Below are 15,751 nucleotides of genomic sequence, written 5' to 3'. Positions count from 1 at the left end.
AATTGCAAATGCTTGGAAATAGTCACTTGCTTGCATGCTGGGTAAATAGGAAAGCATGCTGACTGTATTTATTTTACTATCATTATGTCTCCGTGGGGTGGGCTAGTAAAAAAAGTGCAGGCTGTTAACAGCTTGGTATATACATACACAGACACACACCCCCCCACACACAGTATATTCTAAAAGAATTTCCTCTTCCTTCATCTCAAACCGTGCCTGCAGAAAATCCCCAACACTTCAATGGTTTTCCAAATATTTGTTTATAAGTTGGATGGTTGTCACTTCATTCATTAGTGTTCATTCATTCGACAAGTTGTGAGTGAATGCCTACTATGTGCCAGGCTGGTGGTGAACATCACATACACTGGTACCAACACAGGCCCATCTTTGCTCAAAGGAACGTTTCACAAGGTGGCTGGGTGCCCAGACTAACCTACGGTCACCTCCTGTATCAGTCATCTCGGACTGCCATAACCAAATACCAAAGCCAAGGTGCCAGCATGGCCAATGTCTTATGAGGGATCTCTCCTTGGGTTGCAGATGGCCACGTCCTTGCCGTATCCTCGCGTGACTGTTCTTGAGTGGGTGTGGTTGGAAAGAGAGGATGTAAACTCTCTAATATCTCTTCTTATCAGGGTGCTACTCCCGTAATGAGGGGCCCACCCTCATCACCTAATTACCTCCCCAAGGCCCCATCTCCGAACGCCATCACATTAGGGGTTAGGGCTTCAATACCTCTTTGATATCAAATGTGCTATTTCATCTGTCATGTTAATTCAATAGACCTGAGTCTTTCAAATCCATCTCAGAAGAGTGGGACTTTGGCTTCTCTGCCATTTGGCTTTCTGTAGTGGTTAGAGCTGGGGGCCTTAGACACCAACAGAGGATGAGAGCCAGAGGAGCACCAGACCCCCCCAGTCCTAAGGACGCAGGTGGTTTAGGGTTTGGAAGAAAGTAAAACAGGCTCTGAGGCTCTCAGGTCAGCATCTAAAGCAGAACTGATAAGATCTCCGCAGTGAGGTCGAAATTCAGAAACGATATGCTTTTTAAAATCCAGTATCCTTACTCCAAGGCCTGCCTCCCTCTTTGAAGTTCTCGTGATCAAGTTCAATCAGGCAGTACAGCAAAACAAATAAAAATAACACAAACTCAGAATAACAGCAAGATTCAATGCGTTATCGTGAGGTTTTCACAAAACTGCAATCACAGAGCACTTTTCGCCGGACCTGAGGAAGTAGGGTAGGTGGGTATTCACACCCCACCCCCCAATACATTAAAGGCATCGCCCACCAAGCTCAGCCCCTCCACTAGACGTAATTTGACTCTTCGAGGTTTGATCATTTCCTTAAAAGCCCGGATGATCAAAGCCAGCCTGGCACGCAAAGGGATCAAAGAGGAGAAATTACAGAAATCCAGATGCAGGTTTTGACTCTAAAACTTAGGGCAGCGGACTTCCTTTCAGACCATCCTCTGCCACCTCAAAGAAATAATCAGCACACGTCACAGAGGCTGAATGCACCTTTCGCCCTGGTCCTCGATCCATGCAGAAGCAATCGAGAACTTTTAGCTGGATCTCTGACATCCAGACTTCCAAAACGGAAGGTCAAGCTCCTTCCTGTTTCTAACAGAACGAAGGGGAAAAAGACACTCCTACATGTCTCTTCCCTCATCTAGTGTTAAAATTAAAAAAGCGGGTATCGTTGGGTGACTTAAATCGGGCTGTGCTGGATGGATGGTTCTGCCACAGCACACAGGGTCTGGGAATAATTCTAAGGCATCTCTCGTTCATTGCAAGGGCTTTTATTTCCATAGTACTAAAGGCTCCTCACAGCCACTGATGTAGGACAAGAAATATGATAGCCATTTAGCAGAAACCCGGGGCTCAGAAAGTTGGAAGGGACTCTCACCTCTGGTCACACAGCTAATGGCAGAATCCTATTCAAAATCAGGAATTCCGAGGGCAGATTTTATCATCTTTACATGGGCTTGGGAACCTAGAAGTCCATTCTTCTGCAGGAGGCTGGACGTAGCCTGCGGATGTGTTTTGTATTTTGTTTTGTTCTGTTTTTAATTGAGCTGGTCCAACCGTCAAACATCAGGAGGTTTCACATAAAAACCTGGATTTCTGACTTCTGGGGGGAAAAAAAGCTCAGATCTGTCCTCACACAGGGCAACCAAAGAACAGAGCTAAGAGGAGACTGTAGCCCGCTTTCCCGTGGATAACCCAGAACCCAAACACAGTCAAAGACTCTCTCCTTCCACGGTCTCATGCTCAGCTACACAAAACCCTAACAGCTCAGGCTGTTCCCACTTCCACGCCTGTGCTCACATGACTTCTGTCTTCCTGGGACGTCTCTGCCTGTCTTGCCAGTTTGGTATGTGTATGTGATCAGTCTTTCAGGATCCAGTTCGCATGCCCTTGGCTCCAAAAAGTCAGTTCTTGGTATCCCTGGAAGAACGAACCAGCCTCTGTTCTTGAATATTTTTTGTGTTTATTTTATTTATTTAAACATTTTTTAAATGTGTATTTATTTTTGAGAGACACAGAGACAGAGTGCGAGCTGGGGAGTGGCAGAGAGAGAGGGAGACACAGAGTCCAAAGCAGGCTCCAGGCTCTGAGCTGTCAGCACCGAGCCCGATGCAGGGCTTGAACCCACGAATGGTGAGATGATGTCCTGAGCCAAAGTCGGATGCTTAACTGACTGAGCACCAAGGCCTCCCTTTTTGTGTTTATTAAACGTCTTTTCATGTGTGCATATTCAGTGTTGGGCACATAGTAAGCAATCAGCTATGTTTTGATCCGTACTAAAAACAAAGAATTAAGTAGTACTTATCATGTACCAGATGCGGTTCAAAGCACCTAATACATATTAACTCATGTAAGCCTCACAACTCTCTATCCTTACATTCATCTCACCTAGAGAAAATGGATGTCTGAGGATATTTAGGCACATTAAAGGTTAGGGAATATTCTCGGAGTCACTCACTCTGCTATTCAGTTGCAGAAGGGGAATTAGAACCGAGTCTGGCTACCTCTGGATAGATGGGTAGATGAAAAGACAGAAGGAAGGGAGAGACAGAAGAAAGGAAAAAGAGAGGAAAGGAGGGAGACCCAGTCAGGTGAACTGTTAGGAACAGGAAAAGGCACGTTCTGTGGCAGCAACCACAAGGTCCCTGGTGGGGCCAGGGCAGTGTCGTATGCTGGTAAAATGTAGCAACAGATTCTCTGCATCAAAAAAGCCCTGCTTTGCAGTGTCTGTGAGTTTCTGTGGTGCCGATAATCCTACCGTGGAGGATTTTGAGCTCTCAACGTGATATCACTGAATGCAGAGTTGGAAAGAGGAAATGGGACGAGTCGGTGGCACTACCCGGTACTAACACGTCAGCTCAGATACACCAGAGCGCAGGATGCACCTAGGAAGGCGACAGAGGAAGAGACAGGCAGGACCAGGTGAGGAAGGAACTATGGAACCCTACTGAGGATCGTCCTCAATACAACAACGAGTAACCTGGAAGTTTTTAGTAGCAAGTGACACATCATACAGTTATGAAGACAGGCACACAGTCAAACCTCAGGAGCCCCTCCTTCATCTTTCCTGCAACTTTCCTGAGTGACAGTTACTGCTGCAAGGAAACTTACCAATGGTTCTGCCCTTTGCCTACTCTATCCCTTTTCACCTGTCAGCTGTCGTTCCCTCTATCAATCCCTCTGCCGACCACCACCATCCTCTTATTCTGGGCTCCTGGAAGTGCTCTGGGGGTCAACAGACCCTCAGGACTGGGGAGTCTCTGCCCATCATTACTGGTCCTCTGGTATGTCAGGGCTGGAGGGCCTAAGCAAAGAAGTGAGCTTGAACGAGCTCAACAGGAAAGCCATCATACGGAGTATTATCAGTAAAGCAAAGCCAGACACATCCTTGACATTAGAGACCACAGAGCTGGAAGGGGCTCTAGAAAGCCTCCAGTTTACTGGGGAAGTAGAGCAGAGGGCAGTCAACTTAACCAGCCCAAAGACATCATGCTGATTAAGGCCAAAGTTTGATGTAGAATGAGGTTGCCTCGTTCCCAAATACTCTACCTGCATATAAGCAGGATATTTTCTGGGATGTTGCTTCCCTCCTGCAAAGTCAAAGGCTTTCTTAGGAGAACTTTTTCTATTAAGCAGGTTCTACTTCACCAAATAGAACAGACAGAAACATGGTGATCTCCACGATCGGGGACATCCTGGCATCCTCCCGTAACACAGGACAGTATGAGCCATCTGTCTGGAAAACACTCCTATGACCACAGTCTCCTTTGTATCACTCATGGCCTTATTCATCAGTTTAAGAATTCAGTTCTCCAGACCCAGACCTTTCCCCCTGGGTCTCCATCTACCTGGCCTGCACTGACGCCATTTCCTGATAAGCAGGAAATGGACAGGGAAAGGAAGTGAACCATTATAGCAGCTCTGCTTTGGGGAAAAAAGTGTTGGAGGGGAACTTAAAACTTTCAGCTGAAATGCACACTTCAGGTGACCAGCCAAGGCGACAGGGCACGTAGCCAAGGCAGCCAGCCATCGGGGACTGAGATACAGGCCAATCTTCACCTAGCCAGGAGCCAGATGCTGCTGCCTATTTTCTAGTTCTTACAGAGGCATCCCACAGCCTGCCTGTGCCCGTGATATGCGAGTCTCTTTCAGGTAACAGTGATTTTTATTTGCCAATGCCCGTCATTGTCTACAACCATGACCCCTAGGAATAGGGCAGGTAAGGCCAGTTCCTGGGGCCGGAAAAGTGAAAATTGGTCCAGAGAGAGAGAAGATCCCAGAGAGACAAAAGAAGCTGGGAGGACCCTGTTATAATCTGCCCAAGTCTGTTCCGATGTACTCCTACCGCGTTAGCTGGAGACACTGAACATGGGTCCAAGGTTTTTGGGGTCGCAGACCTCTAGGGCATTTATCAACAGAATGCAAGTGATCCATAAACCTGAACAGGGAAAGAGTCACAACTTTGTTTATGAACACTGCACTACAATTTAGTATTTCATTCCATCATAAAGGCAGGCGACAATACTGCCTTTACGGTCTGCCATGTCGTAAAAGCACCAAAGACTTTGCCACTGACAGAAAGCAGACTTCTTCGTGTCCGAACACAGCTGCTGCAGGTGTCTCAAAGCAGCCCCGTTGCAGATCCCTACTTAGGAGAGATGGTGGCCATCTGTCCCACCAGATCTTGTTGTTACACATACATTAGGAGCTTACAATGGTGTGCGTGTGTGCGCGCGCGTGTGTGTATCTAGTGTTATAATCTTCTGGGTTGCATTTGAAGCATTTAAACACGTCATTCTGCGGGTCCCTAAGTTTGGAGGACTGCCAAAGGGCCACAGGCATCAATGAGATGAAGAGCCATTGATTGGCCTGGTGGTAGAGAAGCCACATGAACAGGGGACAGGGGAATGTGGGTATGAGACCAGGCCCTCTGGCTGAGCAGCCAGCCTGCCTTTCCTTTGACCTACACCTTGAGGAATTATTTGGGTACGTTATTTTTCCTTGTACACTTCTTCAGCCCTTTATCATCCCCATTAGTTTTCCGTGTCTTCTTATTTTTATGCCTTTTAAATCTTACCCCTCATGTTTGGCGTACTATTAAATCTCATTTAGTCTTTCTGTGCACAGAGCTGGGTTTTCTTCCTTCAGGTGGTCTGTTTTCTTTCCTGGCCTACCTCTCTCACCCCCTTTCTCTCCTTGCTGTATCCTGTTACCTCTCTCTTCGCCCCCCTGACCCAGCTGGCTGTCAGTCCTCCCTCCTTCCTGGATTTTGCAGCAGATGCTTCGGGCACCAAGCGCCTACAGTCCACCTTGCACTGGGGAAGGGAATTTATTTTGTCTAGATGACACGTTTCTAAGGAGCCACCAAAAAACAGACTGACCACCTGAATAAATGACAACCAAACATTCCATGGGAGAAGGGTACCTGCCTTTGCCAACGCAAACTTAAATATAATCTGTAGGAGGATGGGAAACACTCCTGCTTGATAATCCCTGCTGACCAGATGTCTAGGGAAGGTCAGCAGACTAGACCAGGATTCTTCTCAGTGCATAAATTCCCAGAGTAGCAAAAGAGAAGTATACTGCTTAGTCACTGCTAACAGGGGGAGCCCTCTGTAAGCAGGCCTTTACCAGCACTGCTTTTCTAAATCAGAAGTGAAGAGGTTAGACTAGAGGGAAAGCCAGTGTGCCTTCATGACCTGTGTGCTTTTGCTCTGAACAAACATCCAAGTGCACTGTGCCTCCTCCCTGCCCTCACCAGGGGAAACATTTGTCCTGAAATAGCCAACTCTCCCGGCAAGGTATTGAAGGCTTACATGTAGACTGAAAACGTGTATCAATGGCCTAAAAAATGAAAGGAAGAAAGAACAAAAGGGAAGAAATAAAGAGAAGAAAGAGAAAAAAGGAAACGAATCTGCATTTGAAGACATGCTTCATTTTGTGGAGGGTTGTTCTGTGTTCGAGAATGGTTCACAATCTTTTATTTTTTTTTAATGTTTCTATTTTACTTCTTCTTCTAAAAAATGTTTACTTATTTTGAGAGAGAGAGAGAGCACATGCAGAGGAGGGGCAGGGAGAGAGAGAACCCCAAGCAGGCTCCGTGGGGCTCGATCCCACGAACTTGAGATCATGAGCTGAACTGAAACCAAGAGTCGGACGCTTAACCGACTGAACCATCCAGGCACCTCTGTTTCCAATTTAATTCTAAGGAAAGGCACAATTCTTTTTAGAAAACTATCTGAAAGTGTAGTGACACTTACATTGGAGAGTTGTTAACATATGAAGCAGCTCAGAGAACTTGGGATAAATTGAAACCACAAATTTTATAAACTTCACTGATCTGTTCATTGATCCTCTTAAAGAAAAAAATCCATTTTTATCAGGGTGGTTCTTTTTCAACCCTTGTTCATTTATTTATTTTAAATGAATTATACTGCCCTTGCCAACAACTCATCGCCTTTGGGAAAATAGCATGTTCCAAGGCTGTTAGCTCTTGAGAAGACTGCAGACTTCATTCTCACATAAAATTTCATATGCCATGTTACAATGTATTAATTCACTGGGCTTTTATAAGGGATATACAATTATATACCAGTATGTCAGATATAAAAGCTGCCATCATGGTTCCCAACCACTTGTAGAATAAAGCTCTCCAAAGTCACAACCTGCAGATAAAATATTAGATTTATTGATCTTATGGAATATTCAAACTTAAGTGTAAATTAAGATAGTATATATTTATTTAAAATAAAACACACAAGGGTAAAACTTCTCAGATTCTACTTAGTGAACCTTTTTCCCCTCCAACGTCTTCTTCAAACTCCACAGAAACTTATTATACGGCTTCTCTTGTTACTCAAAGTAGGTCAAGTTCAGATGCTCCGGTCCTTGATTATGTTTTTATTTTCAAATATCTCACCCAAACTGAGAATTTTAATTCATGCTATGTCTTGCATAAATGCGTTTATTCATTGTGTTCTGAATAAAAAGGCTTCGGGTTTTTTTTTTCCATACTCTTTTCCCCAGAACATGCCGTTTAAAGCAGTTGCTCTTCTGCCAACAAACTGATATCAGTTTATATGATTTAAGGTAGATACACGCGCAAAGAATTGTCCCAGCAGAAGTGCTGTGTGGGCCCTTTAACACTACACCACATAAAAGCCACAGTGAAACAGGGAGAAGGGATGCCAACCACATAAACAGGATGAGGCTCCAGCTAAGTCTCCTATCATCCCTGAAAAGCTACAAATTGGGAACCAGGATGTCTGCCCAGATCAAAAAGGATTCTTCTTCCTGTGCTTCCTAAAAGAGAGACCATTTCTTTTGGATTTTGTCATACCTGATTTCAACGGTACATCTTTTCTCCTCTAACACTGCTGTGATCTCACTAGACCAGCTTCTCCACTTTAATGTGAATTTTCATGGTTTCCCCTGAAGATTGGGACAGCTATGTATATTTTGTTTTCTGACTTAACATAAAATAATATTCATTTCTAATAAATTCTCTAAAAATGTGAGTGCTCCCCTCGAGATAACAGGGGATTCTGGGATTCGGACCAGTCAACCCAACACAGAAGGCAAACTGAGGTGGTGGGGAGGCGGGGAAGGGGAAAGAACAGCATCTCTCAGTTCAGTCTCTCCATGGTCATTCCTGTCACCCCAAAGCCCTTTATCAGCCGACCTCCATCTACCCCCACCCCAGGTTCTTGACAGCAATGATCCCTCACCTTCACCTTTTCCTCCTTCACCCCTAGTTACTGCCTGACGGCTTCTGTCCTGGCTTCTCACAACATCAGGGATGCAAATCCTACCCCAGGCTACATAAAAGGCACCAAGCTTCCACCATCTGTCTGCCTGTAACTCTCACCCCTCTGTGTGGCTCTAAGGAACAGGTTTTTCCCAATCCCCCTCTCTGTTTACTCCAACTGACTTTTTCTTGATTTGTCTCCAGGGGCAGGACCTCCTGATGCCAGTAGCTACAGAGAAAAGACATGGGATGTTCTTAGAAACCAAAATTTTGTCCTATAAGAACGGCTAGGGCCATATGGCATCCCTAGGCTGCTGAAGAAGGTCCCTTTGTTATAAGGTCTCTGTGGGTAACAAAGTAGCAAAGGGCTATTTTCCCCCTCTCTGAGCCTCAGGTATATCCGCTAGAAAGATATTGTTTTGCCTCAGATTTGCAACAGCCTAAAGTGTGACCCAACGGTCAGAAATTCAGAAGAAATCATACCAAATCACTCCATTGTATTCAAAAGAATTTTCCCCTCTGATCTACTATGATTTATCTTATTTTCCCAAATACTTGGGAGTGAGGCCAGACAGAGCTACTCCTCCTGACAAAAAGACTGCTACAATGATTGGGAATCCATTCAATTTTATTGAACGTCACCTAAAGGTTTGCATGGTTACTTAAACGCTGTTGATTTGAAGGCTTATAAGTATTTGGTTGCAATTTTTTGCAAATGAGACACATTTGTGATGGTGTATCCGTTATATGATAGCTATTTTTTTTTTCTGGTTATGCTGACTGAGGCAGTTATGAAGAATTAGAAAAATGAACTTTCTTTTAGTAAGTTTTTCCCTAATCAATTTTAAGATGCTGAAAAACAGCAGTGGCCATAATCCATTTATGCATCAACATGGCTTATTTTGGCCAAGAGTCAGAAGACAGTGGTTCTAGCACTGGTTATGTTAGGAACACACAGAGTGGCCTTGAACATATCACTGAATCTCCTCCCTGCTTCTGGATTGGGGGCAGTGATATCTGAGATCCCTTTAGCTCTAATGTTCTGTGGTTCAATCACTAGAAAGACACTGGCAAAACACAGTTTCTACGGTTTGTGACTATAGATCTCTGCTCACGTTTGGATTCCCCCCTCTCCACTGCTCTTCATATTTTAAATGGGAAGGTCTACCAAAAGGTTCAGAAAAGAAGTCCATTGCCAGCAGCCAGTTCCCTAAATTTGCTTTCAGCACCAGGATCCCATTCTACCAAGATGTACCCCAACAGACTCTGAGAGAGGGGACATGCCCCATCAGCCTCCCACAGTATGCCTGCGGGGTTTGGAGTAAAGGGCTGGGAGACCTCACCCATACTTCCTTGTGGACAAAAGGTCTTTAGTACCAAACAGGGTCAGGGAGCTTGGGACACACCCAGTGTTCTCTACCCACAAGATTAACCAGCTTCCCCGCTTGCTGGCTGGATGACAATGAACACATAACTTAAGTTCTCCATGGTTTAGTTTCCTCACCCATAAAATGGGGAAAAAATAACTGTCCTCCAGGGCTGTTGTGAGGAGTAAAACTAAAACAGTTCACGCAAAATATCAAGAATAGTGCCTGGCACAGAGTAAGAGCTCAATAAACACTGGCGCGGATTATTATTACTACCTGTCTCCCCAGGATATCTCAGCAACGCGGGGGTGGGGGGTGGGGGGGAGGACGGACGGGGACACTTTGGTGTGCAATTGAAGTCTTTCTTCAAGAGTTCCCCAGGGACATGTTCCAACCTGTTTCTCCATGCAGAGGGAAGTGGCCCGAGCACAAACCCAGGTAATAGGCATCCGGAAAGAAACTGGCCCCGGGGTAGTTCTCGCGGGGTGAGGGACTTCATTCTGGGATCCTACCTCAGGTATCCAGGTAATTCGGCAGAAGCCAACGCTCTGTCCCCTGCGATGCCTGGCCTGTGAGGGTGTGGCCTTTGTGCTCAGGAGCCGCGGGGAGTCAGCGCTGAGGGAATCCCCGGTCCCGCTCCTCGGGGCTCTGAAGCCGGCCGCGGGGAGACTGGAGCTCGCTGCTCCAGGGGTGCCCCAGGGTGGGAGTGAGCGACCTCAGGATTCCTCCCCCGGAGCCCTGGCAAGTCGACGTCTCTTCCGGAAGGGTCTGGCCAAGGCGTGGGGCCCAGAAAAGGAGACTGCGCTGAGCTCTGCTTTCTCCCGGCTGGTTACGGGAGAGCAGCAGACTTATTATAACAGGGCAACCGCAGAGGCGGCTGTGCCCCGAAAAGCCTGCACGTGGGAGGCCTGGGCAAGGAGGGCCGGAGGGTTTTAAACAGCTCGGGACCCCACGCAACCTCCAAATTCTTCGATGGGCCAGTGGAAACCCGGCACTGGACTCTCCAAGGTGCTGCTTGGAGAGGGGCGTGCACCTCCTCAGAGAGAGAAGGGTTAAACGAGGTGCTTCCAGGCCTTTGGTAGCCCACCTGGAGAAATGGAGCCCGGGGAGGGGGCGCCCCTTCTCTGCAACAGCAGTCTAGGCCCCCTCCCGCAAATGGTCTTCCATTCGAGATTGCTGGGGGGCAAAGGAGGAGAGAGCCTCGCCTTCCCGCATCCGTTAAGGCGGCTGCAACAACCACAAGGACCTACCGAGGGGCCCAAACGTGGAAAGACCCACCTCTGCCCGGGGCCCCGGCCTGGAAGCCAAGTCTCCCCTCATCGGATGCCCACACCACCTCGCCCTGCGTTTCCCGCACGCCCTCCGGCTCTTGGCTCCCGAGCCTGCGGGCACAGCTTGGGGCTCCCCCACTCCCTCGCTCCGCCCAGGTGCGATTTGCGGAAGGGCGGGGGGGGGGGGGGACGGAAAGGTGGCTTCCCACTGCAGCCTCCGCCCCTGCGCTCTCCTCCAACCGGTTCGAACCCCTGTCTACTCTCCTGGCGCTGGGGACTCCCCCCGCCCCCCTGCCCGGCACACACGCCTCTCCTGGGGGCCAGGAAACCCCTTCCCACCCTGCGGCTGTGCAGACCTCCTTGACTCCAGAGCGCCCGGCAGGGAAGGTGGGCGTGGGTCTACGGACTCGGCTGCGGAGGTGGAAGGGTGTAGAAGCGGGTGCCGGGGAAAGGAGAGGACTCTGGTCCTCTTACAGCCAGGAAAAGCATCCCTGGTCCATGATCTGACCACTCGGTCGCCGCCTGAGACGCCAACGCATTCACAATCTCGCCTGGAGGTTTGTTTCTCCTGGAGAGGAAGATCGCCCCGTTCCAGGCACCCAGAAGCCGGCCTTCCCAAGTACCCCCCCCCTCCACCCCCCTCCCCCCGGGCTCTGGCATTCCAGGGCTCCATTCTGCCTCTCTGCGCCTTCCCAGGTGCCCAGCCCCTCCCCCCATCTCTATTTACACACCCGGGCCAGAGCTCTCCGGACTCAAATCCTTTTTCCTCCGTGTCAGGTGACGGCTTGGACTGGCCCCTCGCCCACTTTAAAAGCGGAGCCCTTTGGTACCCTGTCAACCAGATCTACCCGAGACCCCCACCCCCACCCCTCCAGCAACATTTCTCTCCCCAAATGACTTACTTCACCCACCCGGATCTGCACTTGCTGTTCCCGCGGCACACAGCCGCAAGCCACTCCAAGGGTTTCATTACCGAGTTCGGGGTGGCATACGCAAGGATGGACCGTGCTAGACTGAGCCCCAAGGGTGGCCGCAGCCTCCTCCCATGTCCCACCCCTCCTATTGCATTCTCTCTGCTCCTATCCCACCCTCACGAGCAGGATGAGCACTGCTGAGTCCCAAACCCTCGCCTCTCTAGCGGGAGCTGCAGGGAGTGAAAAGTCGACTGGCAAGAACACCGAAAGAGAAATGGGCAGATGCAAACGTCAGGGGTGGTAGTGGGGGAGGGCTGGGGGAAGGGCGCACGCGAGAACTAGACCTGCAACTTGCACGGCACGGGGTGAGCACCGCGCGGGGAGGGGGGGGGGCACAAAACTTTGCAGACTATTGCACAGCAGCGGGCTGCAAGCGAGCAGGGGGTCGACTTCCCCCCGCCAGGAGGGGTCTCTCCCGGGGTCTGCGCCAAGGGGACCGGAGCTTTGGACGTGGCTCTGACCTGGGGTGACAGTTCCCCTCTACTTGTTACGGGAAGGGACGGCCTAGACACCCGGGTAGAGGGACGACACCGCGCTTTGCGAAAAGCAACAGGCGGCTGCACCTTACCTTGCGCCAGTCCCGGGCCGGGGTGGCTGCTCCATCCTCGTGGCGCAGGGAAGAGGCGTTGGATGCGTCTGCCTGGGGGTGTGAGCTGCCAGAGCTGCAGCGCCCGCTCTTCCCACCCCGCTGCCAGCCGGGCTGCCCACCCCGGACCCGGCCGGCCGGGAGGGCTCGTTCCCCGCCGCGGCGGCGGCGTTAGTGCGCGGCGGCAGGAGCGCGGGACGCCGGCTGTGCGTGGCTGGCCGGCGTCCTCCGGCGCCTCCACCGAGCGAGGGTGCGGCTCCGGGCGGCCGTGCGGAGCACCGCTTGGCTCCCGCTTCTGCGGCGGCTGCTGCAGACCCTGCGCCCGGCCCCGGAGCCTTGCAGGAGGAGGAGACAAAGACGCGAGGGAGGCGAAGCGCCGCTCGCCCAGATGCGATCGTCTCAGGCACTAGAGGGGAATCGCCTCCAAACCCCGGCTGAGGATGAGGGAGGAGGGGCGAGGAGGCTGGGGACGGGAAAAGCAGCAGGGAACGAACGTGACAGTCAGAGCCCTGCCACCGCCTCTCCCGCGCTGCCCTCTCGCCAGCCGGGTGGAGGGTCCGGAACGGAGAGAGAGGGCGGGGGCTGAGCGTTCGCTGCGGGAGGAGAGGCGCCGAGGTGGGAGTATGGGCTCCCTCCGCCTCCCTCGCCTGCCTTCCTCGCACCCCGCCGGTGCAGAGCTCCTCTCTCTGGAAGCTACGGCCCCATTCTTTCTCCTGTTTATCTAACTACTGAGATCCGAGCTGAATAAAACCGGCAGAAGAAGCATAATGAGGTGATGGGTTGATTGTCCTCTAATGGGGAAAAGGCGGATGCCTAACATCTCTTCGACAAATGATGGCCTACTGGGTGCCAAGTGCTGTATGTAGTAGGCTGTTCCGGGGTAAGAGGGATCAAGTGAGCTATTCCCCGAAGGCTCTATGTTCCAATATCAGAATGATCCCCTGCGGTTCCTGAAGCACAAAGTTTTGGCCATGAGTCCTGGGCCTTGATCCCCACCCCCTACTAGTCCAGTTTCCCAAAGCAGAAGAAGGTGTTAGAATTCAATTTGCCTTCCCGTTGCAGGGATGACTTTCTACAGCCAAAACCAAACCAAAACAACAACAACAACAACAAAAGGGCGTGCAGAGTATATATAGACCTTAAGAAAGTGTATGTGCGTGTGTTCATGTGTGTTTGCTAAGATTAACACAAATTGCTGGTTTTAGTGGTTCTCAGTTCATGATTTAAATTATTTAGCAGAGCTGCACCTAAATAAATAAATGAATCAAGAAACAAGCAAGTGGGGCCAGAGGAACCAGCCTTCCCAGCATCTACACATACCACCTTCTTTTACAGCCCTGTTTCCACCCCAGCCCTCACCCCTCACTCCAGGCAGAACTACTTTTCCTCTTCTCTTTGCTATCACAGTCAAATTTGCCAATCACTTGCAGAATTCACATAGGTATAGATTTTTTTTTTATAGTTTTCTATTGCATCACTCACCTGTATTACCTCCTTTTTTCTTCTTTTTTAGGATACCACTGCAACATCCAGACTTGTTTTGTGTCTAGTGGGTACTCAAGGAAAGCTAAGCCTGTTGGAAGTCGTTTTCTCCTTTAAACACTGCTAAATCCCAGAGTGTCTAGAATTAAAGGAACTTGGGTGACGAAATTTGGGAGGGTTTGGGGAAGGGGAGGGCACACACAGTTCTACTCCCAGCTCCTCTGACCTAGAAACGGAAAAGCATTTAATTCATTTTTTGTTTCTGGACACTTTTCTTTTCCCACTGACCAGCCTGCGTCTGTTTGCTGAATTCCCATAAGCAAGGGAAACCGAGTTGTTGGGCAACTGCATAGAGCAAGTGATATGTACTCAGTTGCCCACACCTAAAGCAAACCCATTCCAGGCAGAGAATGACCAAAAAAATCTGTATTATTTCATGACCTGTGTCAAGTATGTTGAAAGACTGCCAAGGTGTCCTCATTTCCAATGAGGCTCTCTTATTGTAGATGCATTTTAGAATAGTTTGAAGAGTACTTCATCGCTGAGAGGTAAAAAAAAAAAAAAAAAAAAAAAAAAGTGCTATGTAGTTTAGGGATATTTAAAATTGTTCTTTATTTTCTATCCCCACTTCCTATGCATTGTAGGATGAATACCATCTAGATCGGGGATGTGCTAAGGAAAAGGTCCATAATGTGTAGGAGATTAGAAAACATGATTGCTAAGATATCTTCTATTTCTAAGATGAAACTGTGATTGGAAAGGTTGTGGTTTTTTTGTGGTTTAAGTTCTGTTTATTTATTTTGTTTTTGTTTTTTAAATGAAGTCTTAGGACTTATGGATGGCAGGTATGTAATTTGGTGTAACTTTTCTGAAGGGAAATATGATGTTACTCTTGAAAGCATAAACTTTTTGGAGGTCATTGTCCCTAAGACTGTACTTCTAGAAATTCATCATTAGGAATAAATAATGGATATTCAGTAAGATTTATATGCAAGGATATTCATTACAGTGTTGTTTACACTAGTGGCAAATTGAAAATAAACAAAACCAAATTGAAATTTCTAACAAGACTGGAATAGTGAAATGTTTTTTAAATCTATAAATGGATACTGGTCAGACATTAAACTGTGGTTGTAAATGAGTTAAGTGAGTATTGTTATAAATGATAATTATAATTTTAGATGCAAAAAAATCAGATGCACAAGATGAGAGACACAATAATAAAAATTAATATCTGGAGTCAACAGATGCAGGTTTGGAGCTATACATTTCTACTTGATAGCTATGTAGAAATCTTAGACTTGAACTTCCAATTCCTTAAAGGTATAATTGGTTGATGTTAATTACCTCATAGTGTTCTGTTTTCACTGAAATTTGCAAAACACTTATTTCACAAATAAGTGCCTACTACACGGTAAAAATCTCAATATGTTTTTCTCTTGGCAATCATTACATGTATAAATGTGAATATATGCATAGGTTTAGGCTCGTGTCTAGAGTAATGTATACTCCAGTATTAACAGTGGTTATCCCTGTTCATACAGGGATTACAAGTATCTTTTAAAATATATAGGGTAGAGGCGCCTGGGTGGCTCAGTCGGTTGGGCGACCGACTTCGGCTCGGGTCATGATCTCACGGTCTGTGAGTTTGAGCCCCGCGTCGGGCTCTGTGCTGACAGCTCAGAGCCTGGAGCCTGTTTCAGATTCTGTGTCTCCCTCTCTCTCTGACCCTCCCCCGTTCATGCTCTGTCCCTCTCTGTCTCAAAAATAAATAAATGTAAGAAAAAAAATTAAA

General features: G+C 48.2%; 1 protein-coding gene across 3 annotated transcripts in view; it reads right to left on the bottom strand.

The window, feature by feature from the left end:
- LRRC3B (leucine rich repeat containing 3B) overlaps positions 1-14,323 on the bottom strand; it is a 91,435-nt gene extending 77,112 nt beyond the window's left edge. Inside the window, exon 1 of one of the 3 annotated variants that reach the window (XM_042999264.1) lies at positions 13,957-14,323. The gene's annotated coding sequence lies outside the window, so the exon portion shown is untranslated. Of the gene's footprint in view, positions 1-10,921; positions 10,991-12,456; positions 12,696-13,956 lie in introns of those variants that run through there. The other 2 variants (XM_007097464.3, XM_042999263.1) reach the window with 2 other exon arrangements.
- Between the last annotated feature and the right edge of the window lie 1,428 nt (positions 14,324-15,751).

The sequence above is a fragment of the Panthera tigris genome, chromosome C2 (genome assembly GCF_018350195.1).
Source record: "Panthera tigris isolate Pti1 chromosome C2, P.tigris_Pti1_mat1.1, whole genome shotgun sequence".
Classification (NCBI taxonomy): domain Eukaryota; kingdom Metazoa; phylum Chordata; class Mammalia; order Carnivora; family Felidae; genus Panthera; species Panthera tigris.
This window is presented reverse-complemented; position numbering and strand designations above follow the sequence as displayed.